This window comes from Nycticebus coucang, chromosome 6, assembly GCF_027406575.1.
Source record: "Nycticebus coucang isolate mNycCou1 chromosome 6, mNycCou1.pri, whole genome shotgun sequence".
Taxonomy (NCBI): domain Eukaryota; kingdom Metazoa; phylum Chordata; class Mammalia; order Primates; family Lorisidae; genus Nycticebus; species Nycticebus coucang.
Genome location: NC_069785.1, coordinates 125,766,074 through 125,774,786, shown reverse-complemented (window position 1 = coordinate 125,774,786; position 8,713 = coordinate 125,766,074).

Below are 8,713 nucleotides of genomic sequence, written 5' to 3'. Positions count from 1 at the left end.
CTCATTCACACATCCTTATTTACTTCCTGGGTTATTGATGCAGTTATATTTTAAGATATTGTTTAAGATACATACAGATGTATTATCGAAAGTCTGAAATGAACAGGCCTTTCATCCATTTGTAACTTGGGCAAAATGAATCTGGTTGTAAGCTAATGGGAATGGCACACTAGAATAGCAATCTGCATTATAAATGGTTCTTGAGGCAACCATCTGCACTACACAAATAAATTTCCCTCTGCTAATTTGCCTCTGCAAGGCAACACTTTTCCTGAGTCCTATAGAGAATCCAGATGCAAATTTGCCTGGCTCGCTGCCTTTGCTTTATCCATTTGGCTCGCCAGTTTGTAAGCAAATTTATATATGAAATTTCAAAAGCTGGCACAAGACTATAGTGTGAGGTGAAAAAATAATAACAGTAATTTGTATTTCTATAACTAGGATGCTTGTACTAACTGATCAGATCATTTCAAAAATATACCCTCATTCATATCTACCATAATATCAAAAACCTGGGAAGTATAAACAAATTATTTAAAAACCATGATTTTGCACCAGGAGTCTATACTAGTTAAAACCAGACATGAGTGTTGTGATTTCTATGTCCCAAATAGTTTTGTTAATTAAGAAACTTGGTTTTTCACCAGCTGATTGTTTGAGATCACATCAATTTTTCTATCTTCATCTACTGTGCCTAAGATCTACCAAACAATGAACCTGAGGATAGAAATAAATAAAATTATAGGATGCAAATGTTGCAATACAAGAAACTGACGGCTTATTCTTAACCATAACTTTGCACCTCTTCTAAAAATGACATTTTTTAGCATGCTTTAAAACGTGTTATCACAGATTTAATATGGGTTAATTGCAAAAACTTAAAAATATAGAAAAGTAAAAGGAAATAAATGAAGCCATCTGCAATCTCAACACTCAAGAATAACTACTGTTAATAATTTGGTATATTTTTCCTTCAGTGTTTTTAAATGTTCCTATTAATTTTAAATTTTTATAGTTCATATAGATTTTGTGGTTCAAATGATACATAATTTCAATTGTCTTAACTGACTGAATATTCTTTATAAACTTCATTTTGATGACTGCATACTTATTTATTACATGCAACCATTGAATTTTTTTCACACACATCTGATTTTGACCTTTCTCCCATTGCTCTCAAGTTTAAGTGCAAACTTGGCATGGCCAAGACTATTCTTAAACTTCCCCCTGAATTATCTCTTGCCTTTTTCCTCCTTCACATTCTGTATTCAATTAATTTCCATGCATCATGCTCTCTTTAACCTACTGGATTCTGCATATGCTGGTCATTCTAAGACATTTTACTTTTCCCCTCTCCATCCTTTCCATTTCCCTCTTCTGATTCAATTCTATTTTTCTAATTAACACCTACTCATCTTTGGTGAAGGGAAAGTGTGTAGATAGGGAAACGGAAAGAAGGCCTAGAATTAAGTCCTGGGTATTTGAATTATTGAAAGGACATTTAAAAGAAAGAGACTGAGAAACACCAAAGAGGAAAACCAAGGGAATATTACATCACAGAAAACAAGCAAGAAACAAAAGTGCCAAAATTCATACATCGATGAATCAGAATGCATTCCAGACTTAGATCCAGGCCCATATGTCATCAATTGATTTTTGGACACAGCAGTCAAGGTAATTAAGTGAAGAACAGACAGTCTTTAACAAACAGTGTTGGAACAACTAGATGCCCATTTGGAAAAGAAGAACTTCCATCCCTGCCTCACACCATACACAAAATTGAATTCAAATTATCTCATAGACCAAAATGTAAGTGTATAACCTACAAAACTTTCAGAAAAAATACAGAATAAAGTCCTTGAGATTTTGGAGTAGGCAAAGAATTCTTAACACACAAAATTATGAACTGTGAGAGAGAAAAAAAGAATACAATGATCTTTATCAAATTAAAATCTTCTGTTTCTTGGAGAACACCATTAAGAAAATGAAAAGGAAGTCATAAAGCAGGAAGAAAAAACTTAGAATATATGTATCTGACAAAGAATTGATCTAAAATGGAGAGAGATCTCTTACATCTCAATAAGAAAATGAGTGACTCATAAAAAATAACAAAAGATTTGAACAAACACTTCACAAAAGAAGGTACACAAAGGGTCAATGAACACATGAAAAGATATTCAACATCACTAGTGATTAGGGACGTGCAAATTATAACTACAATGAGATACCACTTCCTGTCCATTAGAATGACCAAAAGAAAAAGACTGATAACACCAAGTGTTGGTGAGGTTGTGGAGCAGCTAGAACTCTCATCATTGCTAGTGAGAATGTAAAATGGTACAATCACTCTGGAAACAGCTTAGTAGCTCTTATAAATTTAAATATATGCTTACTTTATGATACAGCAATTCAAATCCTGAGAATTTATCCAAGTGATATGAAAATATATGTCCCCACATATATTTTCACACTAAAACTGATCTTAAAATGTTTAAAGTACAAAAAGACTGATTATGAAATGTCTAAAACAGCTTTATTCACAGGATTCCAAAACTGACATCCCAAATATCTATCAACAGATAAATGAATAAACAAATTGTGGTCTACCCCTACAACATCCATACTATTCACCAATTAAAAGGAATGAACTACTGATATTTCCCAAAACATGAATAAATCTCAAAAACATTATGCTGAGTAAAAAAGGGAAAAGGGTTTATAATATATGATTTTGTTAATATGAAACACTAAGTAAGAAAAGCCTAAAATCCAGTAATAGAAAAGATACCAGTGGTTGTCTAGGGTGATTTGGGGGATTGATTGGAAGGGGCCCAGGATGACTCTGGGGAAAAGGGAAAATTTCTTTTTTATTTATTTATTTATTTATTTATTTATTGTTGGGGATTCATTGAGGGTACAATAAGCCAGTTACACTGATTGCAATTGTTAGGTAAAGTCCCTCTTGCAATCATGTCTTGCCCCCATAAAGTGTGACACACACTAAGGCCCCACCCTCCTCCCTCCATCGAAAAGGGAAAATTTCTATACATTGATTGTGGTGAGGGTCATTATGGAGATGTATACACTTGCCAAAATTAATGAAACTGCATTTTATTGTCTGTAAATTATAAGTCAATAAAGTTAAGTGTAAAGAATTGTGTCAAATGTTATTGAGAAGTTAGGTAAGTCAAGGACATAGAAAGCACTATTGGAGATGGTAATATTTCCAGTCATAAAGACTGCATTAGGAATGGTTGTAATGGAAGGATAAAGACCAAAACCTAATTGAAATGGGTTAAAGAAAGAATGGGCATTGAGGAAGTAGAAATACATAATTCTTTTTCTTTTTTTTTGTGGTTTTTGGCCGGGGCTGGGTATGAACCTGCCACCTCCAGCATATGGGACCTGCGCCCTACTCCTTGAGCCACAGGCGCTGCCTGGAAATACATAATTCTTTTAAGGACTTTTTTCCTGAAGGGAAGCAGAGAAATAGGGTGGAGAGGCATGTGGAGCCTACAAAAGTCATGAGACAGACTGTGTTATGGTCCATTATTTCAATTCCAAGAAATACAATCGACAGTGTCCTTTCTGATTCACCTGTGCAAGTTTGACCTTGCTCAGCTTGTCAGTGTTCTTGGGAGAGCTTCGTTTGTTTCCATCTGCATGGATTTCACATTTCTTCATTTTTGTGTATCTCAAAACTTTTGTAATGACTCACACAGTAAGGCATATCTTTATGCTGATGGAAATAATCCACTCAAGACAGTGAGATTGATGGTGCAAGGAGCAATAGGAAGTATTACAAGAGAAAATTATAGAGAAGGCAAAGAGGGTCTGGGACACGGAGCAGGAATGCACTGCCCACTCCAGCAGGAGAAGGCGGAGGAGGTGGGCACAGGTGCACACAGCTTGGTAGATGTGATGAAGGAGAAGACTGAGGAATGGCTTATCTGATTGCTTTTTTTCCTTAGTGAATTAACAATGAGTCAGGTAAAAGGAGCTAGAGCAGTGGTTCTCAACCTTCCTAATGCTGTGGCCCTTTAATACAGTTCCTGTGGGTCTTGACCCAGAGGTTGAGAACCGCTGTGCTAGAGGCTCAAGGGGAGAGATTAAGTTAGGAAATAATTGATTTGGGGACAGGAAGAGTAAATTCATTGGAAGATATGTTAGGGTTGTCTGGTTGACATGACTGCTGTTATCATTTGAATACACCTTCCAAAATTATGTTAACACTTAATCCCCAATGTGGCCTTATTGAGAGGAGGGGCCTTTAAGAGGCGACTGGATCTTAAGGGCTCCACCATCATGAATAGATTACTGCATTCATGGATGTATGCACTATCAAGGGTTATCCAGAGTGGCTTTACAAGAAGAGGAAGAGAGACTCAAGCTAGCACATTTTAACATGCTCCATTTCCTCCCCGTTGTCACCTTACACCACCTTGGAACTCTTCAGAGTCCCTTCTGCAAGAAGGCTCTCACCAGATGTGGTCCCTCAACCTTGGACTCCTCAGCATCCAGAAATAAGTTCCTCTTCTTCATAAATTACCCAGTTTCAATTATTATGTTATAAGCAACAGAAAATGGACTCAGACAACTGCCCATTTGAGTTTTTTGGTTATCCATTCCAAGAAAAACCAATAGGGACAGGCATATGGTTTTCTCTAGCAATGTTCAGCTTCTGGGTCACAGGCATGTAGCACCCAGAACTTTACTTTTAACCCTGGTTGACATTTTTCAACCAGGAAGAGCTGGCCACAGGATGCTAGGAGGAGAGTGCTCGTGTAATGTACTACAGAACCCAAGTCAGGTGATGAGGGAGGCGGGGACAAGAGGGATGTAACAGGCAGAGGAAAACTGGTAAGGTCAACAGATGGGAGGCTCTGCCAGCATCCTTGGGATGGGAGAAAATGCAATGGAAGGCTAGGACATAGTAGTCCAGGAGTGTGATGCTTAAAGGAAGATGATTTGAGACAGTTCTTTAGGTGATTAGGGTTTGACCGTGTGAGTGACAGCTGAGATGGGGTGGAGGTCAGAGACCTGAATGGCCATGGCTTTGGATAGGTGATGTGCATGCACTTGACTGCAGTGGAGGCAGAAAGGACAGCAGCAAGCCAGGCCTAGAGGCCTAAGTAAACGGGGGTGGCTGACCACCCCCTGGAAGAGAGCAGCTGTAAGGTCTGATGGTTTGTTCGTCCTGTTCTTAACCACCAGCTCCCAGGTACTAATTCCCCCTTAATACAGCATTGACGGTGGAAAAGGAAGGAAAACAAAATTGATTTTATCTACACTTCTAATGTGTCAATTTCTCCTCTCTATGTATTTTATTGATATTCTACCTCAAATCACCTACTTGTGTTTTGCTGAATTACACAAGTTTCCAGAGAACTCTGCTGGTGGGATTAGAGGTGTTTGGAAGGTTTTTCTTGATGCTTTCCTGATGCAAGGAGCCACTACAACACTGTCAATGAGATTGCTACTGAAGGAGTTAAAATGCCATTGCCAAATCTTGCCAACTGTGCCATCTATGTGCAAAGATATAACTGTTTTTACTCAGTGTTATGCCACGATCCCACTTACCTACATGGGGCAGAATATCATCCCCAGATCCCTTATTTCTACTAGGACATCATTCAAATAAGAAAACTATTATTATCAATGATAAAGATGATAATAATAATGACCATTTGTTGAATGCCCACCATGAGCCAAACACTATACTAACTATAATTACCAACACACAACATTTATTAAATCTTGTTATGTTCCAGCCACTTAGGTTTTAATTGTATAATCTAATTTACTCTTCACAGCAGCCCGATGAAGGGTAACAAGGTGGGGAATCTGTGGCCTTGGGAAGACGTGGTCTTCTAGGTCCTTAAGTACAGCTTTTTGACAGTACCCATATTTTGCAGAACAAACCGTTTTATTAAAAGGGGTACAGAAGAAAAAGATGAAGCTTTTTTGCCTCCTTTGGTGCTTAAAAAATAACAAGCTTGAATTCAGAAAGCTGCAGTTTCCCCAGCCCTCAAAACATCTTGGCTAAGATTTCACAGGTATTAAAAACTGGTTACAGATGGGATTCAAAAGTCCAGCTGACTCTGAGATTAATACATTAACACGATGTTATATTTGCCCTTACCAGGTCCTTTATTACATGCAAAGATAAATGGTCCTCGTGAAGGTTATCACCCAGCAGAAGAAGCAGATCTTTAAACAAACACGTAAAACACACACTCACACACACACACGATGGGTGCTAAGATGAGGCTCTGATTACAGCAGTGGAGAATACGTGATAAACTTAAGAGACATTTTAAAGAAAACACGTTCAGTATGTTGGCAGATTGACTCTCCACGCAGCTGCACTAATGCCCTCTTAGTCCCTGTGTTGGCCACCAGGCCTTTCTCCTATCCCACCCCGAATATCAGTGCTAGAGTTCATCTTCCTGCAACACCTAAAAATGAGTTCTTGAGGCATGTGGCATACGTCATGGTTATCTTTTAATTCCCAGTCTTCGTGAAATTATTTCTGACTCCCGCGGCAGTAAACACACAAGGGAATTTCTGCCCCAAATGTCCTTGTACGTCTAGTAACTGGCCTCCTTGAAGTGCCCATGGCCTTCTTTCCCACATTGGCTTCCTGCACACAGCAAGGACAGGCCAGCAGCACCTCCTGTGTTTGACATCGATGGCTTTCTTGCACAAAAGAGGCCCAACTCTTCTCCAGTCCCCATACTACAAGCTCTGGGTTGGGTGCCTACCCCTGAAAAACTGAATCACAGCATCAGGCAGCAGGAAGGTGGGAAGGTGGGTGTGTTCTCCTGTATAACCCTTATTCGAGGAGCAGGACGTCCAAACATTGAGAGAGAGAAAGGGAGAGAATGATTAAACCAGGAAGGTTGGTTTGGTAAGTCTGTTAGCATTTGTGGAGTCTGAGTAGAAAGAACTACCTTATAAGTCTGAAATTACTTCGAAATGAAATGTTTAATACAATCTAATTTCTTTTTCACCATGACAAAAAAAAAAAAGGCTAAAATAAAACGTTTAAAAGATGGCAACGCGTGTGATGGGTATGGAGCTGTTACCAGCCATTGTTAACCTGAAGGGCCATTTCACTCAACACGCTGCTGGTCAGGCCCTAACAAGGCCAGATGACCTACGCACTGACGTCTGGAGAATGTTCATTCACTTCCAAGGCTACTTTCATAGGTAAGTTGGGGTAAACGACTCCATGGTTCCGGTCAAGGACCCCGGACACTCTGTGCACCCAGTGAAGTGTTGACTAACTATAAATTTAGTCTAGAGTAAAACTGCTTTGAAGATACAACCACTGAGGATACGAATAAATTCTGTAATTCTCTAACCTACGAGGGAGAATCTGGCATATACTCTGATGTGTAATGACGTTGCTGATGTTGACTTTTACTATAAGAATAAAAGTAATGAAGGGAAACAGGAGGACAGAGTCGTTCTCTGGGGAGATAGCCCTGCTGCTCTCCAGAATCACTGGCTTTTCTGGAAACAAAAGTGAAACTGTTGACCTCTCATCTGCTTCTCCATTGATTGGCTGGGGGGACAACCAAGGTGGACTCCTTGGTCCAGCAACAGAGCCTGTGTGCTCCAGTTTCCACAGGGCATACCATGGCCACTGCCTCACCCTTGACCTCACACAGGTATCTTGGGATAAACCAGCCTTCTAAAGGTGTTCCAAGGGATGTGCGGTAACCATGACCTGATTGGGCAGGACAGCTGGACAGTGAGCGCTGGGTTTATGGAGGCTAATATTATTTTATATCAATAGGTACGCTATTGGAGATTTTAAATAGTGAGTGATATTATTTAGAAAAAGAATTGCACATGTAGGATAATTTGGAAAGGGAGAACCTCCAGGAAGACTTACATAAGACTTTTCCATGCAATGGAAAAGGAAAGGAGAAATATGAGCTATATTTTTAAGGAAAAATTGACAGAAGTTGGCTGCTGGGGGTGATACCATTAATGGGAAAAAAGTGGACACTGGAGTGTGGGAGTAAGAGAGGGTGAAAGAGAACGTAGAATAGTTTTATTGTGGAAAAACTGCATTTGGGGCAACCAAAGGATGTTGAGAGGGATAAATCAAGCATTCAGGTAAGAGGCAGAGGCCCATGATCCTGGGGGGAGATGCAGATCGGGAGCTGATGACATGGAAGTGAGAGATGAAACTGTGGCCACGGGGAGGGTGCTGATGTGGCTGATAAAGTGAGCCAGTGAAGGAGGCCTGGAAAGAGGTCACCCCTGGAAGGGAACAGTGGGGCTTCCAAAAAGCCAGGAAGGGGCCGCAGAGAGAGGCAGGAGGACATCTCTCCACAGCGCTGAGGAACGGAGGGACAAATGCTTGGACACTGAATTTCACAATACTAGTCCAATTGTCCAGGTGCAGTGGCTCACACCTGTAATCCTAGCACTGGGGAGACCAAGATGGGTGAATTGTTTGAGCTCAGGAATTTGAAACCAGCCTGAGCAAAGAGAGACCGTGTCTCTACTAAAAATAGAAAAACCACCTGGGGATGTTGGCCCATGCCTGTAATCCTCGCACTCTGGGAGGCCTAGGCAGGTGGATTGCCTGAGCTCAGGAGTTCAAGACCAGCCTAAACAAAAGTGAGACACTGTCTCTACTAAAAATAGAGAAACTAGCCAGGCATTGTGGCAGGCGCCAGCTACTTGGGAGGCT